The 20,805-nt window shown below is 35.7% G+C and overlaps 1 long non-coding RNA gene across 1 annotated transcript in view; it reads right to left on the reverse strand.

Annotated features, from left to right (window-relative positions):
• Positions 1-1,927, reverse strand: part of LOC311600609 — an 82,903-nt gene extending 80,976 nt beyond the window's left edge. Inside the window, exon 1 of the long non-coding RNA XR_014780288.1 lies at positions 1,773-1,927. This is a non-coding gene — a long non-coding RNA (uncharacterized lncRNA). The remainder of the gene's footprint in view (positions 1-1,772) is intronic.
• Positions 1,928-20,805: the final 18,878 nt, after the last annotated feature.

Consider the following 20,805-nt stretch of genomic DNA (forward strand, 5'->3'; position numbering starts at 1 on the left):
TATCAATACAATGTTTTAAAATTAGTTTCTATTCTATTTTCTTTTTTATCTAATAATTGCACACAACACCAGTGTTTTATATTAAGAAATGATATTTTAATTTCACATTAACTGACATGTAAAATGAACAGAGAGCTGTAGGCTAAGAAAACAAAACTTTACCTTAACCAGTCACTGTACGTTAACCAGATAACTCATTTTCTACTTTATTTTCTTATGGAAAATAAGGTTGTAAGACTGGCTTTTTGATCTGTTGTCGTGCTGTTTGTTTGTTTACAGTGACCTCTAATATTATGAAGTACTAAGCATCATTTTTCTAATATTTAGCTCATATTAACACTACTGTCAGTCTCTCATGTTTTCTGTTTTCTAAATATATCAGAATTATATAATTTTTCTTATTATAATGTATCCTTTTAAAATATCACAATATTTATAATGATAATATATTACTTAGTCATTTGCAAAGAAAATCTGCCAAATATACTTCCAGTCCTTAGCACCAATTCCTCCTCTTTACCAATTATTAGGTGTAGTTTTTTCTGTGCAAATGCTGATATCTGAGACATTAATGCAAACAAGATTCATCAGAATGTTTTATTTTACTTAGAGATATGTAAAATGTTGATCTACATTATAGAATTATTTCTTCTTTTTTTGAAAGTACTAAGCCTTTGGATCAAAAAACAAAAATAAATCAGAATTATAAGTTGAAATGCAATGTAAGAAAATATGCTACATTATGTGAGTGTATGAGTTGGCATCCAAGGATCAGTTAATAACAAATGCGTATTTTAGTTTTGGCCTCAGGATTTTATTCAAAGATGAATGAGAGAAAAAATATTAGTTTAGATATGTGTGTTTTATCTAACTGTGATTATTCAATGAAATCAAACTTCAGTTAGTAAAGTATAATACTTGATAAAGACAGAGGAGAGAGTGAGAAGGAAGGAGGGTGGAAGGAAGGGGGAGAATGAATGTGGGTTATGACATTTTCAGTATTACTTTCAATAACATACTGAGAGTAATCAAGAAAAAGGCAGAGAAGACAGACCACAAAAGGAGGAAATCTTTCAGAAGAGTCTGCAACGTTTATTTGGAGAAAATGATAAAATAAGAACATACCCTATTTATTAGATATTTATTACATATATATCTGAATGATCAAACGCAATAATTAATATTGAAACTGTTTCACTAAGAAACGATTTTCATGAATGTTTCAGAGCTTGCCCAGACGTTCTATTACTTTTCTTCGTAGTCCTTTTCAGGCTACAGCGGTGCATGCCCAGATTCTCCTCTAAATGTCCCTCCATTTAAGCGCAAAGTGATTACCTTTTGCTTAGAGCAGTTACTTTAACAAAAAAAAAGAAAGGCAACCAGAGCCATATGTAACCTTTGGACTCCAAAGCTGTAAGATGAGAAGGCCCTGGCAGGTAGGCGCTGCAGAGACACAGTGCTCCTCGCCACTGCTCCCACCTTGCCTATATCTGTGAGCTCTACCTAACACTGTCGCACCATTGACTGTCACACCATGGCTCAGCACTGGAGTGGGACAGCCTGTGATTTTCACCCTATGCCGTTATAATTAAGAAATAAGGCACTTTTCATGTGTTTCGGCTCTATAGCCAACACTGTACTGTGTAAACCGCCAGATACACTGAGAGCCTTTCGCAAGAGACAGAATTAGGTATTTAACAACGAGAGTTAAAGATTTGAATTGATTTCAGTACGTAGAGTCAAACCTTGTGAAATACTGAAAAACAACTCACTTGCAGTCATTTGATTCTTCTTCAGAAGCCATAATCCCCTCTGTCACTGTCTTCAGCTCGGCCTGGGGTTTTCTACTGTTGTGTTCCTGGCGAACTGTTGCTCTTCGCTCAGCGGCTCTGGAGCAGCTTTCAAGCTGGATTCCATTAGAAGAAGTTTTTCATCTTGACTGGCAAGTTCTTGGGCTGAAAGATAAAACAAGAGCATCGCTTACAACACACACACACACACACACACACACACACACACACCAGCTAATGTGTTTTGTTTTACTTTTTAAATGTTTACTACTAATGCAATATAACTTTAAGGAAGATTTAAACAGATCCTTGTCAAAACACAAGCTCGTACAGTCAGTCTTCAGACCCTGTTACATAAACTGCAAGAAAACAAAATATGTATTAAGGACTAAAGACAAATGTCCTTACCTCGGATTTATAAAGTGTTTAATTTATAAAGTTACATGGATTAACCAGACAACAAATGATTGAGAGTGTTACTTGTTATGTATTATAGGAAAATATTATTGATACATAGAAATACTTTCCTTTAATTAGCATAATTTGAGGTGTATATTGTGTGTGCATGTGTGTGTGTGTGTCCACACAGACAAAGGCTAATATTTATATAATTTTTAATATATAATGCCAAAAATGACATTTTAACAGGGGCTTATTTTCAGTTTATGAAATATGAGTACTTTTAAGGTCATCCAATAGATGGCGCTCTCTCATTGAACCAAGCAAACAGGCAGCTTGCTTCAAGCTCTCAAAAAATAAGTGATTTAAGACAAAGACATTTTTCCTTTGTTCTTTGTTGATCGTGTTTCCAGAGATATACATCTGTGCATTTTGTTCAAATATTTTGCCTCTATTAAAATATTTGTCTCATTTTATTTTCATTTCCTCAAATTTAAACCACCAAATGTAAATGATATACACTATAGACTTCTTGATACTATATATTTAAGTATATTCTATACATTGTGTTAAATAATACATTTTTGGAGATATCTTTAATAGAACATAATATCTATTACCTCTCATTGAACAAAATGATATTTATGAAAATCAATAACTTCATCTTGCAAGCCCAAATATAAAGGACAAGAACAAAATTTAAGATCTACAAATACACAGAAATAGCACTAAATGCTGGCATAGTTTTTTATAAAAGGAATATCTTCCCTTTTGGTGATGTTTATATTGTGCTCATGTTCAAAGAACAGTGTTTATCTTAAGCAACAATAAAGTTGTGAACAAAAATATTAAAATCTCGTATCAGAGGTATCTTTTACAGGCAACCCCATAAAAAAGCTACTACATATAAATATTCTGCATTTATCACTCATCTTTGACATTAAATGATGGTTCTGAAAATGCAGCTCTAAAAATATGTGCCTGTCAGTTTCTCATTTATAGACTGAGCTAGTGAGAACATATATTTCACTAGATATGCACATGCATGTTTGCATTATTTTCTTGCAAGTGTGCAAAATGGCCAGTTTTGCCCCAGAAAAAAATTACAGATTCTAACATTTTTATAGCTTAAACCTGCTATATATTAACAATTTAAAATTGTGCCTAAGGAGAGCGCAGAGCTAACACAAACAGCTAAATATTTAACAAGGAAGAATGCATCACCCAGAGCGCGTATTTATTAAATTCCAAGTACATCAGAATCTCTCTTGGACAAATGGGTTAAATGTTTAATAATTTCAACACATGTTAAAATGTAGGAGGGAAAATCCAGGAAATGTCTTGTAACAAGAGTTTTCTCAAAATTAAAACTACAAAAAACAGATTCTTCAAGCTTGTCACTAATACAGTTTCTGCTCTTAACCAATAAGAAAATGCAGCTGAAAAAATATCAGGATTTTTGTAGTGATGAAATTCTAGCATTGTCCACACACTTGTATACACAATTTATGAGACATAGTTGATTTTATATTTTTCTACCTTCCTATAGTCTGACTTTCCATTTAAAAGGAAAATTACACTGTCACTTTTAAGTGTGCTGTTAAGTGTTTTTAGACACAAAGCAGAACAATCACTAAGGTAAAAGGATTTTGATGTATCATATCACATTCCAATCAGTGACTATTGTTGCAAACTATTTTAGGGAGTCTTGTTTTTGAAGATGTTGCTTGTACATATAGATTGACTAAAATTACAAAAGACAACTTAGGACATTTTTTTTATTTGTTTTATCAACTATATCTGTTGTGACATTTCTAAGAAGTTTGCTATTTTAAAGTAACTAAGAGATTTGTGTTCCCGAGTTCTCCAAAGAGTCTACTCTAAGTCTTTATGTGCTGGTTAAAAAGGGGTAAATTATTTTAAGTTTACCTATGCCTTGGATTTGAGCCTGAGTTGATCCCAAGCCAGAGGCGTTCACAGCTGCATGCTTTATTTACAATCCCTTTGTCAGACTTACAACTGCCCCAGGCTATAACATAGTGTACCTAATGTTCAAACTGGCAGGTAATCTTATGTCAAACATACTTCTTTGATTTAAAGTGATCAATAGATTCTTGTAAAGAGGTAATTTCTCTGATGTTTCCACCTTGCCTTTCTTACAGGTGATTCACACAAAAGCCTGCTTATATGATGGACGAACAATAAACAGAAAGCTATAATCATGTTTTTTTCAGATGTTTCCGGTGCACAACGATTTTGGATCGATACACTGTGTAATACAATTATCTGCAATGATCTGGTTGTATTGAAAAAGAATTTGCAGGAGACCTCTAGGGGGTTTTATCAAGAAACATGTATCTGGCAACACTGTGAACTGAAGAAGGAAAAATTAAGGGATATAAAAAGGCCGCCTATAGTACATTTAACTATATTATTAATAACTAAGTTCAAAATATTATTTCAAAGAGTTGGGCTAAACAATAGCTGAACTGTAATATGATAATGTTCATTACTATTTATGTATTGAACCCTTAACAAAAAGTACAGAAACACAAAACATTACAGGCAGTATCTATCTTATGAAAAAAAAAACTTTTCTATGGCATAAATTGTGCAGACCAATATCTGTAAGGCAGTCATATGTCTCTCTTTAGCTATTCTGTTACTTTTTTTTTTTTTTACTTAAATGGTTAAATTAAAGACTAGTTATTGTATTTGATTTGTAAAAAGCTCTAAACTACAAGCAACTTTCTAAGTGAAGATTCAAAACATCAGGGGCAGAGTTGGCAAGAATACTGTGTCTAGGAGACATTAGACACATTTTCTATAAAGAACTGAGATGTTGGAAACAACTCAGTTTTGCTTTTTATGGCTTTTCTCAAAGATGCTGACTCTTTGCTGCGTCTACCTTACAGCCTGAAAGGACCTATATTTTCTATTTTGAGCTTCCAATCATATATCCCACATGTGAAATTTTCTTTAGTTAAGCTAGATCGCATTCACATTGGGGCTTTGCCCACAATGCACCGTTGCTTGGCCACAGTCAGGTTCCTTGAAGATTCTACAGCCCTCCTCTAACAGGCTCTCTTTCCAGATGTTTTCCTCCCTGGAAACCTTAGGTACTTCGTTTCAGCCTCCTGGCCACACTGGCAAGGTGCTTTTCTCCTAGCCCTTTTGGGTTTGATGGCTGTATGTGCCTGTGGGAGCCCAGCTTTTGACTGTCTTAGCAAGTCATATCTTTTGCATACCACCTGTGAAGACAAAGAGAATACCAGTAGTTTCTTTTATGATGTACTTTTTATACTGCATTCTGCTATTTTGAGCTATAGGATACTGGGGACTATGCAGACCCTCATTAGCAACTAGGTCTAGTATCCACATCACTTGTAAGATCAAAACCTAAGGGTCTCTCTTAAATAAAAATAGTCAGTTGGAGAGAAGATTCACCATTAGCTCCAATACAGTGTTAATCAATACATAGAAGTTCAAAGGCAAATAAGATATTTCCCATAATCCTTAGAGAATAAAAAGAGAGACTAGTTGGATCAAAATGAATCATTTCTCTTTAAAATGTAAAAAGAATTTAATGAATACAAAAGGTGTATTTAATCTCTTTGAGTTAACACCCATGTAGCGCTTTCATTTAGCTCCAAAGGAACTGTGTTAATGTGACACACGAGGAAATTCCTCCACCATAAAGATAATTATGACGCCCTCCTAATGAGTTCTCCACACCACTTAAACTCATTAGCTTTATGAGAATACGTTGTTTGCCATTTTCTTTCTCAGCTTTATTATCTTTCTAGCACGTGATAGCTCTGCCACGAAACTGACTGGAGAAATCTATGGAATATGATCAAAGATGAGAATGATAAACAAATGTGATCCTTTAATGAAAATCTTACTACACTACGCTGGTTCTGTTCTCATATCCATCGATATGGTACTCCTGACTTTATTTTATTGGCTTCCTGCCACACCTTGACTCTCTGTCATGCTCTATCATGCTTCTTTTAATCTGAATATTTAGTGTTCTTTCATGTCTTAATTACAGCAAATTGCTGCACAGTTGGCACCATTTCTTGAAATTAATCCCAGAGTACTTTGTTTCTGTCAAGCAGTCAAAGCCTTGGAGAATAATAGTAAATGTTATTGCAGATCTAAATTTAAATGACTGTCTATGTATTTAACTTAAGCCTTTAATTATTCCTGCCGAACTGTTTTTGGTTCAAATGTTAAACATTATTCATTGAGAACATAAAATTACTTGAGACAGCTTAAACCCCACTGATATGTTTCCCTATAATTTTATCACAACAATTATTTATGTTCACCTATTTTCTCAGGTATACAAAACTCAATAAATGGCATGCAATGCAATGCCTTTGTGTAGATATGCCTCACCCCATGTATTATGTCTTCAGGGACTATTATTATTATTCCTCTTTACTTCTAAATGGCTTTTCTTTAAGGAATGTCCAATGTGATCTGGAGTCAGTGAGGTTTCCTTATTAAATAGTCATATCTTTAAGAAGAGATTTCAAAAGTACCCACAAATGTAACAGATTGTTTATTATTTAGATGTGTTTTGCTATGGAAACTCAAATGTCTGAGAACTCCCAGTAGCTCCCTACCTCATTTACCTCCCCCAAATTTGAAGCAGACCTACAAAACTTCATATTTAAAAAAGAGAGGACTTATAAAAATTATATTTTGAAATTCTAAGCTAGATTTCATTATAAATATTTTATAAACACCTGTTTAAACTCAGGAGCTAGAAAACTCTTAAGACATGAGATTACAGGCAGTGGAATGCATTTCTGTTGACTAATTGAATACCATACTAATTCTTACACAGTCTCTTTTGTTTGATTGGGGTTTTGTGGGAGATTGTTTGTTTTGGTTGTTTGATTGGTTGGTTGGTTTTTTTGGTTTTTCCAGGTGGGTTTCTCCGTGTAGCCTTGTCTGTCCTGAACTATAAATGAAGACCAGGCTGGCCTCCAACTCAAGATCTGCCTGCCTCTGGCTCCCTGATTGCTGGGACTACAGGCTTGTCTCATTGTGCCTGACTCTTATAAAGTCTTAATGAGAAATTGTCAAACTTTTAAAACTATATTTTGTTAGTAGGATTCCACATAGTCAGAATCTGTGTGTCATAGTGGTCTGCCTGGTAAGCTTCTCCCAAGATATAAGTTCTCTGCATGCCAGAGCTGAGGCCTAGTTAGCAGACTGTGTTGACAATGTCAAGTACAAACTCCATATAGACTCCTCTGTACAAGTGAATTAAATTGAATAGCTGTTGTTAATTTCTCCTGTCAGAGCCATCATCTCTCTCAATAATAAAAGTAAACTCTTGCCTCAACAAAACAAAGTAAATATGGGAGGGTTCATACCTATAATGTTGGCTGATTTATAATCAAGGCATACTTAGGCATTACTTAATAGATAAAAATTTTTAATAAGCTTTACACTGAATAGAAACTGATGGTGTGCGTACTTGTAACACTTACTGTATATTTTTGAATTAGAGATGAATAGCAAGAGAAAGGTCAATTCAGGAAACTTAAATATATCTCAAAAATTTGGAAACCAGTGTGTCTGATAATGTGATTCTGTTTCCTTTTTCTTATCAATAGCAAAGTCATTTCTAAAAGGATAGCTTCTGTTTTCTCACAGTCTGTTTCCTGGCAACTGCAAAATGCCTTTCATGCTGCCTTCTCAGCCTTCCCAGGTGAACAAGCTCCACTTTGCGGTTTTGTTGGGTAGCGCTGACACCCAAGGGCAATGCTGGCTAGGTCTTTTCTAGTTTTTCAGTTGCAAGAACAGCTTTATCCCCAACATATGGACGATTTATTAGCCGCTTCACTGCCTCTTGTTCTCCGCCTCTCTTCACATTTGTACCCTTTTGCTGATATTTGAGTTGCATTTAAGAACATAACCAAAATGGGAAATTAATGTGCATGATTCTAGTTATATTCCATTCATTATAGTCTCTAAACATTATTAAAGACACACTTAGAAAAAATAAACAAGCCTGGCTTTCTGGTAATATAGCTAATGTAAATATAGGAACTGAAGAATTCCAAAGAGATGCCAATTATCTGAGCCTGGGGATAGAGCCACACGCTCTGAATATGCATCTTACAGGAAGAAATACCATCATATTTTTGCAACAAGCCTAAAGCAAGGCACCTGCACCCTTGTTTTATATAACCAAGTTATTTCTCTGTTAAGGATTGCTTCAATATGCAGAAGCAGTTTGACTTACCTTTGTAATAAATTACTAGATGCTTATCAAATTCTACAAAAACATACTACACTTTGCAGAAGGATTTCATGCACATGATCATAATAAATCAGTAAAATTTTGCATTGTGATATCTTTTGATGACACAGTTTCTGTTTTTGAAATCAATACATTAATGTTGATATTTAAATTAAAATTTGAGTGTTATCACTACAATGTCATACCATGGCAGTAATTTAGTCAAAATAAGTCAGATGTCCAAGTCATAGTGCTTTCAAGTCATCTTTCAAGAAACTCTAATCCCAAGATTTAAAATCGTGATTTGCAATTTATACCTTTTGTTTTTAAGTTGAAATTCTGAACAACAGAAAGTTAGTCAGCTTTCTGTTTTTCTCCAGCCCCCAACCTCCCACTGTATTTGTCTTACTCTATCTAGACAGGGAACTTGAGTATAGGGGAAGGTGTCCTCATTACCAAAAAGCAATCATTATCAAACTGAAGATAACACTCTTGCTTGTGAATGACTAATTTGGCTACATCATCAAAGACTTATTGGATAGGAGATAAGAAGTGGAAATGTGCATAACTATAGACAGCAAAGAAAACCAACTTGAAGAATTTGGAAAACTTTACAGTTTCTAGTCAGCCCTGTGTAACATAAAGCACAGTCAGAAAGACTGTACCTGTAGTACAAAGTCACCAGGCAGAACATCACATAACCTTGGAAGATGCTGAGTTACATAAACCAGTAAAGATTGGAGTTAAAATCAGGAGGTATTAGACAGGAAGTGAGGGACAACAAGTACTGTAAGAAAGGGAGCAAGGGGATATTTTTTTCTGTATTTCTTTTTCCTGGAGGCTTTAGGCAGATTCTGATGCTATCTAACCTACAAAATTTAAAGAAATTAAAGTTCATCCACACCTATTACAGAATCTGAGCTCACTGTGAGCATTTAAAAATACCTTTTAAACTAACTCTATACAATGTGCTGAGTTATGTAACGATTTCATTGACAATGAGGACTGTCATGTAACCCTGTCTCTGCATCTGATATATAAAATGTTTTCATGGATGTTGGACAAAGTAAGTATGGAAGCATGCTTAAGCAATAATCGCAAAGGCAACACACTAAATATACTCTGGGCATTTGATTTCAGTGAACAATATCCATAGAAAGACTAAATTATGAAATACGGTAGACATTAGCCTTGAGTTTTAAATTTGTGTTTGCCTACAGGTCTGTGTGTTATGGCTTTGCTTCGTGCACGTGGAGCCCAGAACATATTCAGTACCCTGGAACTGGAGCTATAAATGGTTTTGAGACACTTTTGGGACAATGGAAAAGAAACCAGGGTCCTATGCAAGAAGAACAATTGCTCTTAACAGCTGATCTATCACTCCAGCTCCTGCTAATTTGAAGACTTAGTGCTTAAGGAATAGAATAATTATAGTGTCTAATAATTGGAAAATGTGTGAATACGCAGACACTGGTAGTTAAGATAATAGCCCTCCCCAATAAAAAACAATGTAAATTTAGCAGAAATAAGGGGCTATGTTAGTTTTGAGGAAGAAACAGGAAGAGTGTTCATGTACATCGTAGCACACAGTCCTTTAGCCCGAATGGAGCTATTCATAGCCATTTATGGATGTAAATAGGAGAGTGTTGGTTTCTTCATTTCTTTGCCTATTTATTTATTTTTAAAACTTGTTTCATTTGCACTCTGTAGTGCGTGCTTATTGGCGTGTGATACTAATCATCACTGGTGTTTCGATGGCATTTCACTGGCTTCTAAATCATTTAATATAGTAGCCAAAATAGAATCCCCGATGAAAATCTCACTCTTATCATAGAGCAGAGTTTACACACAGACAGGAGTTGGACATCCTGGTATACAAAATGAGTCTAAGACAGCCAGGACTGCATAGTGATATCTTGTCTTGAAAAACCTAAAAAAAAAAAAAACAAGCAAAAAAACTGCTCTTAACTACTTCATTGTCCTGAACCCCACAGAAAGTAATTATTCTTTATGTCTGAATAAAAGCCCATTATATATGTACAGTATAATTTCTCTATCAATTTGCTTTCTATTGTGATAAACACCATGATCAAAAGCAACATGAAAAGGAAAGGGTTTGTTTCATTTTCTATTTTTCAATTCATCATCATGGAAGCCAAATCCGGAAGTCAGGCAGAACTGAATCATAAGGCAAGAACTCAGATAGAGAACATGGAGAAACAGTTTCCCCCCTACTTCTGCAAGGTAGTGTTTTGTTTGAGTGTTTGTTTGTTTTGTTTTGTTTTGTTTTGTTAGACAGGGTTTCTCTGTGTACCCTTGGTTTTCTTACACTCATTCTGTAGACGAGGCTGGCCTTGAACGCACAAATATCCCTCTGCCTCTGACTATCCAAGTGCTGGGATTACAAGTGAGCATAATCGCTCATGGCTTCCCCAAGGTAACTTATAGCTGCCTAATTTATACCTCTTGGGTCATCCTCCTAAGGTGTGACATTGCTCACAGTAGAGTGGATACACACACATCAATCACTAATCAGGAAATGTCCCACAGACTTTCCTATAGGCCAATCTGATTGAGGAGTATTTTTCAGTTGAGGTTCCCTCTTCCCAGGTATCCCTATCATGTGTCAAGTTGACAAATAGCTAACCAGAAAAGTGCTCACTATTGACCACACATAGGCTGCCTCCACATCTTCATGTCAAACTTATGTTGATGTCAAGCTTAGTAAAAGCTCAAGCATACCTTGGAAGAAATACAATTGACAAATTTCCCTTATCAAAGTGGCTGCTGGACATGCCTGTGGGATATATTTGCTACCTACTGATGTAAGCTCAGCCAGCTATGGGTGATACCATCCTAGGCAGATAGCTTTGGGTTATAAATAGAAGCTGAACAACCTACAGGAGTACAAGTCAGCAACCTCCATGATCCTCTTTGTTTCAGATTCCTCTTCCTGGTTCCGTGGTTGAGTTTCCTTCCTGGATGTCCCTTGTTGTTGACTGAAACCTGCAAGGTAAAATAAATCTTTTCCTCCCACATTGCTTTTGGTCACAGGTGTTTATCAGAATGCCAGATCTGCTAACTGGAACATTTGGCCCTTTTGAGCATTGCTTCAATAAACACAGAAGGGCCTGTATCTCTGTTGGATGATGATTTACTGTTCTTTCTGTATATACCAAGATTGTTATGGCTGGGACATGTGGTGTGTCTCTTTTCATTGTTTGAGGAAAGTCTATAGTGATTTCCAGAGTACCCACACAATTTACATTCTCCCACCAGCAGTATTTCTGTATCCCTGCATCATCGCAGCATTTGCTGATTATTTTCTTAATGTTTGTCCTTCTGACTGGGGTGAAATAGATTCTCATCTGTAGTTTTTAACTTGCATTGCTGAGGTGGTAAAATATGTGAATATGTTTACTTTCCTGCTTTAATTAATCATTTGTGATCAGTTATTGGTTGATTTGTTGTGATTGTTGATTTGAGAGTTGAGGGATTTTTTTTTTTATGTGTCAATCCTTTGTCAAAGGTATAGTTAAGACTCTCCAAAGGGTTCCTCTTGTTTCCTGGCTCTCCCTTCCCCCTGCTGCTTCCTTTGCTAGGCAAAAGCTTTGTAATTTCACACAACCCTACCTGCCTTCTCTTTGCTTTATTTCCTGAACTACTGGGGGTCTCTTTCAGAAATTCCTTGCTCATACCCCTATCTTGAGTGTTTTCGTCTAACAATTTCAGAGTTTCATATCTTACGTTAAGACCTTTGATCCATTCTGAATTGATTTTTTTTTTGTGCAGGGTGAAATATACAGACCAAGTTTCATTTTTCCTCATGAGACTATCCAGGATTCCCAGCCCAATTTCTTGAAGAACTGCTTTTCTTTCAATATGTTTTTGGTGACTTCTTCAACAATCAGGAAATCAAGGCTGCATAAGTATATCTTTGCATCCTCTGTTCCGTTCCCCTGATTTCCATATTGGTATTTTGTGCCAGTAACAGGCTGCTTACATTCCATGGCTCTGATTCATAACTTGAGGATTTTAACATCTCAAGCAGTGTTCTTACTGTTCGGGATTTTATTGACCACCTGGAATCCTCCATGAGTTTATGTGAATTTTAAGACTTTAAAAGTTTTTTTTTTTTTTCTGTGAAGGATTTTGTTGAAACTTTGATTAGTATTGCATGGAATCTCTATATTTCTCTGGGTAGCATGGATATATTCAGGATTTTATTCTGCCAATCCATGGGCACTTGAAGTCTCACTATGTTCTAGTGTCTTCTTAAAGTTATTTAAACATACTAAAATTACTTAAAGATACTAAAGTAAGTCTTAGTATCAAAAAGTTTTCATTGAAGGGGTCTCTCACTACTTCGATAAGGATTACTAAAGAATTGGAAAATTTTTAACACTATCACAAAGAGAGTTGTTTTTTTGTTTTGGTTTTGGTTTTTTGTTTGTTTTTTGTTGTTGTTGTTTTTATTTTGTTTTTTGTTTCGGCTTATCCACTACATGTTTATGATTTGACTATTGGAGAGTTTATGACTTTTTTGTACATTGATAGTGTATATTTCCACAGTATTTATCACATCTAGGCTTTTGGTAGAGTCTTAAGTCTGTTAGATAAGGCTCATATCTTACTTTGTCATTTATATCCTTTTTATATGTTATCTTGTCCTATTCCTATAAGTAAAACCAAACCTCTAAGTGTACTATATTTAATAAAAGCATGAGAGTTAGCATCTTTGTTTCATTCCTGATTTTAGATGAAATACTTTCAGACATTTGTCATTTAGTATAATGCTGCATATGGATTATTGTATGCATCATTGTTATATTAGGGAATAGCCTTTCTATTTTAATATGTATGCATCCATTTATGACCACTAAACCTGTTAAGATACGCAATATGTTTGTAGAAAGTTAAATGCCTCAAACACACACACACACTCACACTTATAAGTATATTTCTCTCAAGATATTTGTGTTTTTGTAAATAGTCCAATTTAATAATTTATTAAAGTGTTTTATGATAAAGTATTCTTGAAATTTGAAAAAGTCTTTCCTGAATCTAAATGATAATTATGTGATGTCTCTCCTTATGATATAATTCATTTAATGATTTAATCATGCTAAACCACCCTTGTTTTCCTTAAGGAAACATTATTTTTCATTGTCTCAATCTATTAATATGTTCTTAATTTGACTTGCAATGTAATAATGATTTTTTGCATCTACATTCACTAGAGATAATTGTTTTCAATTTCCTTTTATTTTTTGTGCTCTTATCCAAGGAATTGTCAGGATAATACTGGCTTTATATGTGAGTTTGATAGTGTACCTTCACTATCTATTCATAGAATAATTTATTGATGAAAGTGAGGTGTTGATGGTACTATTATTTTGTTGATGACAGCATGTCTTTTACACTTTTTTTCATTGTTTTTATAATACTGGGCATATCTGTGTTCACTGTATACATACATTTTTATATAGTCATAGTTATGACAGTCTTTTCATGGATTCTTCCTTTGATCAATATGAAGTAGCGTTTATCAGGTTAATTTTTCATTTGAATTTTTGTCAAAAAAAAAAACCCACATACCAATACTCACATGCTTTCTAGTTCCATTTCCTTGGAATGTCCTTTCTCATACTTTTATCCTCATGCTGTACTTGGTTTTTCCTTAGATGTTAATTTTTACTAGTCTGTGTCTTTCAATTGTAGAATTCTAGCTACTAACACACATGAGCCCATGATTCATAAACTTGATAGATAAGTTTGTATTTTATATTACATCATTATCATTGTCTAAATATTCAAGTTTATTTAGTTCTTTTTTTCAAGCCCTGTTATTGTGTCTTCCACTTTATCCATTCTATTGGTCAGGCTTTCTTCATACACTATTTTTTCTGATATACCTTAATTTTTAAAACAATTACATTTATTTTTCAGTATTTTATCTCTTTAGTTAATTAACTCTCATATTCTTAATTGACTTCTTTATTTCACTCAACTGATTATATTCTCTTTGAACTCATACATGAGTTTTACTGTCTGAGTGTGTTTGTTTGCATGCAATTGTGTATGCATTTTGATTTCATTGGACAACCTCAATCATTCTTTTGAATTCTTTGTCATATCCTTTAATTTGTTATTATTTGAAGTTGCCACTGCAGAAATAATAATATAATTTTGGAATGGTTATATTTCTTTGATTTTCCTTATTTTTTCTTTTTGCTTTGAATAATGTGTTTATTGGATTATGTTATTTGGCAAGACATTTTAGTTATCTATGTTCCTTCTGGTAAATTGTGCTGTATTACGTTTGAACTGTTACTTCTGTACTGGACTTATAATGTGTGTCCCTCTACTGAAACACCCAATTCACATGCAGAGGGAACAAGGCTTAATCTACCTCCATAATTAATTCATAAATAGAAACAACCATACCTGATAATAGCTCTTCTACAGAAATAAAAACATTAGCTGCAGCCATAGGTTCACTTTTAGGGTCCATAATTACTAACTACACTCTAAGTTCTCATTCTTAAATCCACAGATAAGTATATCTTTCATCCCTCAACAATGAAGCACATTTTTTTGCAGAGGACAGAACCCACAACAAAAAGTCATAACTGATCAAAATGAAGAGAATAAGTGATTGTCAAAACTGATACATGTACAACACAACCCCCATACCTCACACTCAGGGATCTTAATGAAAGTGAAGGCAGATTGAATGTAAGAGTCAGAGAACCAGAGACGATATCTGCTGTGCTATATTGTGTCTTCTACACATGATAGAAAAACTGCACTCAGGAATACCAACTTATATGCTCTGATGGTTTCAATGATAATGAACCTCATAAACACATGTATTTGAATACTTTGCCCCAGTTGGTGGAATTGTTTGGGAAAGAGTAGGAAGTGTGTCACTGGGGGCAAATTTTGAAGTTTCAAAGACCCCACAGCATTTCTAGTTAGCTCTCCCTGCCCCATGTTTGTGAATTAGAAGTTAACTTCTCAGTTACTTCTGCAGCACCGTGCCTGATTGTCCGCCTGTTATCATGCTTTCATCCATGATGGCCAGGAACTTTAATACTCTGAAACTGTAAAACTCAAATAATTTCTTTTTTCTTTATGTTTCTTTCTTCTTAGTGCCTTACTACTGCAATATAAATGTAACTAAGACATATGCTGAGGTGACTGGATTAACTCTTACAAGTTTTCCCTTCTAAAAGAAGAGCTGCAGTAAGTTATAGGTTGCAGGGAGATGAAAAAAATCAGTGTTTTCCAAGGATAAGGCCCAATAGGCTATGAAGGAATTGGAGAGAAGAGTAAGATAGTAAAAAATAATGTAATTATGCTACTCATTATGAAATTCTCAAGATAAAAATATTTAAATATCTAATCATTTACTTTACTAACTTTGGGGAAGAAAAGAAATGAGCAGTATATACTAAGATAGTAATTACTAAGTGTAGGAATGGAAAAAATCATGAGAACAAGACAAGCACTACAGAGCCTTGAGGAATAATATGAAAGAAAAGTAAACAGAATGGAATACAGTACTGTTGGAAGCCAGATAAAATCAAGATCCAGCTAGTGGTACAATCAAAGGAGGAAGAGGTAAAGAAATGCAATATAGAGACCTGAAATATTCACAGCAGTCAGAAAACTGAGGCAGAGAAAATTCCACCTTAAGCCACTCTGTGCATTTCTTTATTGTTTCTTTCATAATGTATATATTATACACACATGTATGTATGTATAATTAATGTATACACTCTAAATTACACATGAATAAAATAAACTACAAACAACAGGAAGAACAATCAGGAATTATATAAATGTTACATTCATAGTGATTCAGCTATTTGTATTTGGCAAACTTGAAGTAAACATCTTTCCTCTCTTGTTGGGTAAATTTCTGAACAAAGATCAGTATCTATCATATCTCATCTCTGTTAACTTAAAACCTCTCTCTTGATCTAAAAATATCTTAACCTTTAGCCTACTGAGCTTAATTGAAAAACTAAACTATTTGGTCTTCAAACCCATCAGAGATTTAAGAAGGTATTAAACTTAAATACCTGAGTGAACCATAAGTGCTGGTTAGCAGCTTCCAAAATGAAAAAAGTGAGACAGTTTACTGGCTGGACAGTCACTTAACACTCTGTATAACATTGGAGCATAATCTTCAGTGGAATATATGTGACAGAAATGTTTGTGAGGCAGGAAATGTTGAGGAATTGTTTACCCTGTCTTAGCTGAGTTTGGCCATTGACTCTGCCTGCATATAAACTTGCCTATTTTTAGGCAGAATTCTGTCTGTGGCAGAAATGAGGACATTTTGCCCAGAGGCTTGTTTGCCACATCTTAAGCTATCTCCATAGGGAAGTTCTTTGATGCTCATCATCTTCTTCTAGGTAGACTGGGTGTTTTCATGAGTTAATTTGTCTTGTTATGAAAGAATATTTAGAATAATAAAAATATCTTTATTTTTTATTTAATTAATTTATTCAGATTACATCTCAATTATTACCCCATTGCTTGTATCCTCCTGTTCCTCCATCCCTCCCACTTTCACCCTATTCCCCTCCCCTATGTCTGTAACCAAGGGGGACCTCCTCCCCCACTATATGATCATAAGCTATCAAGTCTCATCTTGGTAGCCTGTTTATCCTTCCTCTGAGTGCCACAAGGCCTCCCCACCAAGGGGATGTGGTCAAATATGGTGCACCAGAGTTTGTGTCAGAGTCAGTCCCTGCTCTTCACACAACTGTGGAGAATGTCCTGTCCATTGGCTAGATCTGATTAGGGGTTCGATGTTTACTGCATGTATTGTCCTTGGTTTGTGCAGTAGTTTGAGCAGGACCCTTGGGCCCAGATCTGCCCGTCATGATGTTCTTCTTGTAAGTTTCCAGGCCCCTCTGGATCCTTCTGTTTCCCCATTCTCCCATACTTCTCTCACCTACAATCCTAATAGGATGTCCTCACATCTATCCCAATCTCCTGGTAAGTGAAGTCTTTCATGGGATATGGCTCTTGGACTGGTGTCCAATAAAAGTGAGTATATACCATTTCAGTCTTTCTGCTTCTAGGTTAACTCACTCATTATGGTCATTTCTAGTCCCATCCATTTGTCCGCAAGTTTCATAATTTCCTTGTTTTTAATAGCAGAGTAATATTCCATAGTGTAAATGTACCACAGTTTCTTTATCCTTTCTTCCACTGAGGGATACTTAGACTGCTTCCAGGTTCTGGCTATTATGAATAATGCTGCTTTGAACATGGCTAAGTATATATCCTTGTTGTGTGCTAGAGCATCTTCTGCATATATCCAAGGAGTGGAATAGCAGGGCCTTGAGGAAGCCCTATCCCTGTTTTCTGATATAGAGCTAGATAGATTTCCAAAGTGATTGTGCAAGTTTGCATTCCCACCAGCAATGAAGGAGTGTTCTGTTTTCTCCACATTCTCGCCAGCATGTGCTTTCACTTGAGTTTTTGATCTTTGCCATTCTGATGGCTGTAAGATAGAATCTCAGAGTTGTTTTGATTTGCATTTCACTGATGACTAAAGGTGTTGAGCATTTCTTTTTTTTTTTTATCTTTTTTTCCTCCTTTATTAATTTATTCTTGTTACATCGCAATGGTTATCCCATCCCTTGTATCCTCCCATTCTTCCCTCCCTCCCAATTTCCCCTTATTCCCCTCCCCTATGACTGTTCCTGAGGGGGATTACCTCCCCCTCTATATGATCATAGGGTATCAAGTCTCTTCTTGGTAACCTGCTGTCCTTCTTCTGATTGCCACCAGGTCTCCCCGTCCAGTGGACATGGTCAAAGGTGAGGCACCAGAGTATGTGAGAAAGTAATATCCCACTCTCCACTCTACTGTGGAGAGTGTTCTGTCCATTGGCTAGATCTGGGTAGGGGTTTAAGGTTTACCGCCTGCATTGTCCTTGGCTGGTGCCTTAGTTTGAGCGGGACCCCTGGGCCCAAATCTGCCTATCATAATGTTCTACTTGTAGGCTTCTAGGACCCTCTGGGTCCTTCTACTTTGCCTTTCTCCCATGATTCTCTCATGTAGAGTCCCACTAGAATGTCCTCTCCTCTGTTGCAGTTTCCTGGTAAGTGAAGGCTTTCGTGGGACATGCCCGTTGGGCTAATATGCAGATATAAGTGAGTATATACCATTTGAGTCTTTCTGCTTCTGGGTTAACTCACTCATTATGATAATTTCTAGCTCAATCCATTTATCCACAAATTTCGGGAATTCCTTGTTTTTAATAGCTGAATAGTATTCCATAGTGTATATGTACCACAGTTTCTTTATCCATTCTTCTACTGAGGGACACTTAGGCTGTTTCCATGTTCTGGCTATTAAGGCTGTTATGAATAGGGTTGAGCATATGTCTCTGCTGTATACTGAAGCATCTTCTGGGTATATTCCAAGAAGTGGAATAGCTGGGTCTTGAGGAAGCCCTATTCCCAGTTTTCTGAGATAGCACCAGATAGATTTCCAAAGTGGTTGTACTAGTTTGCATTCCCACCAGCAATGAAGGAGTGTTCCTCTCTCCCCACATCCTCGCCAGCATGTGATGTCGCTTGAATTTTTGATCTTAGCCATCCTGATGGTTGTAAGATGGAATCTCAGCGTTGTTTTGATTTGCATTTCCCTGATGATTAAGGAGGTTGAGCATTTCTTTAAGTGTTTCTCAGCCATTTGATATTCCTCTGCTGAGAATTCTCTGTTTAGTTCCATGCCCCATTTCTCGATTGGGTTATTTGGTTTGGTGGTGTTTAATTTCTTGAGTTCTTTATATATTTTGGATATTAGACCTTTGTCAGATGTGGGGTTGGTGAAGATCTTTTCCCAGTCTGTAGGCTGTCGCTTTGTTCTCTTTACTGTGTCACCTGCCTTACAGAAGCTTTTCAGCCTCATGAGGTCCCATTTATTTATTGTTGACATTAATGTCTGGGCTGTTGGTGTTCTGTTCAGGAAGTTGTCTCCTGTGCCAATATGTTCCAGGCTCTTTCCCATGTTTCTCAGCCATTCAATATTCCTCTGTTGAGAATTCTTTGTTTAGTTCTGAGCCCCATTTCTTAATTGGGATATTAAACATCTTTAAATGCTGTATTCTGCAGGTCTCTGAGGCTTTCAAAGACCTTATTTAACTATTTTACCTTATATATCTATAGAATCATATCTATCTATTAGACCTAGAATATATATTCCTGTGATAAAATTAGACTAGTTTTTGACATGACCATGATGTGTATCAATATACAAAATTCAATACCATTTAGTCAAAAAATAACCTTATTTGTGAGTAACAATTAAGGTCTTGAGATGAAGAGTAGATTCAATAATCTACCTTTTGTTCTATCCTCTCTCTATATTTCTATATCCTCCTTTTTTTCTTTTCAGCTTCTATCTCCTTCCTACAAAAGAACAATAAAGGAAAAGAGAGACATTGCTAAGGCAAACCTAGTTTCCTCTCTGTATAAGACCAATAGTAATTTATCATCTCCCGATGAGAATAAGCATCTGTAGACCAAGAGAACAAAGAGAAATGGGATGTCGTTCTCTTAAGGTTTCTTCAGGCTGATTTAGGGCAAATAATACTTTTGACGATGCCCAGCCCAAAATAATTTGGGAAAATCGTTAAGTAAGCCAGGACCATTTTCCAAATGTTGTGAAATCCCAGGCTTAATAAGAGTCCTGTGTGAGACTTTCTGAAATTCTGGACCAATGGGGATCAGAAGCTTTCTACAACATTGTCCTGTTCTGATGAGTAGCAGCAACTGAGGAGCCTAGGGCTGGAACATGGAGGATGTAAGATTTAAGCATCCACCATACTGAGAGGAATGAATCCTATCAGGTCTGAACCAGCATCGGTGTCCCGTTCTTTTGTTCTAAAAATGTAATTTCTCACAAGCCTTATACAGTTCTAACACTATGATTGTATGCGGTATGCAGGGTGCACAGAGCAATTAAGGCTGGTTCTCTTTTCATCATATGAGCAGAAATACGATATCTGCAAATCTTCCTTCATGCCATACTAAGACTGGCCTCTAATTATAAGTCACAGAGAATCTGTGATCGAGAGGAAGCCTTGTCTATGCATACACCTTCAAATCTCAGCCAGTCTCACAGCTATTCTCATGTAGTAGGATTAATAATATTAGTTACCTGCTTGTTTTGCAGTTTGAATCCTTTACATCCCAATTGCAGCCCACTCCCTCATCACGTCTTGATCCCATTCCCTCCCTCCACTAGTCCTTAGAAAGGGAAGCCCTCCTTCCCTAATGTATGACCATTTGTGCTTTTCAAAGAAAGTCTATCACA

The sequence above is a fragment of the Acomys minous genome, assembly GCF_964271855.1.
Source record: "Acomys minous genome assembly, chromosome: 1".
Classification (NCBI taxonomy): Eukaryota; Metazoa; Chordata; class Mammalia; order Rodentia; family Muridae; genus Acomys; species Acomys minous.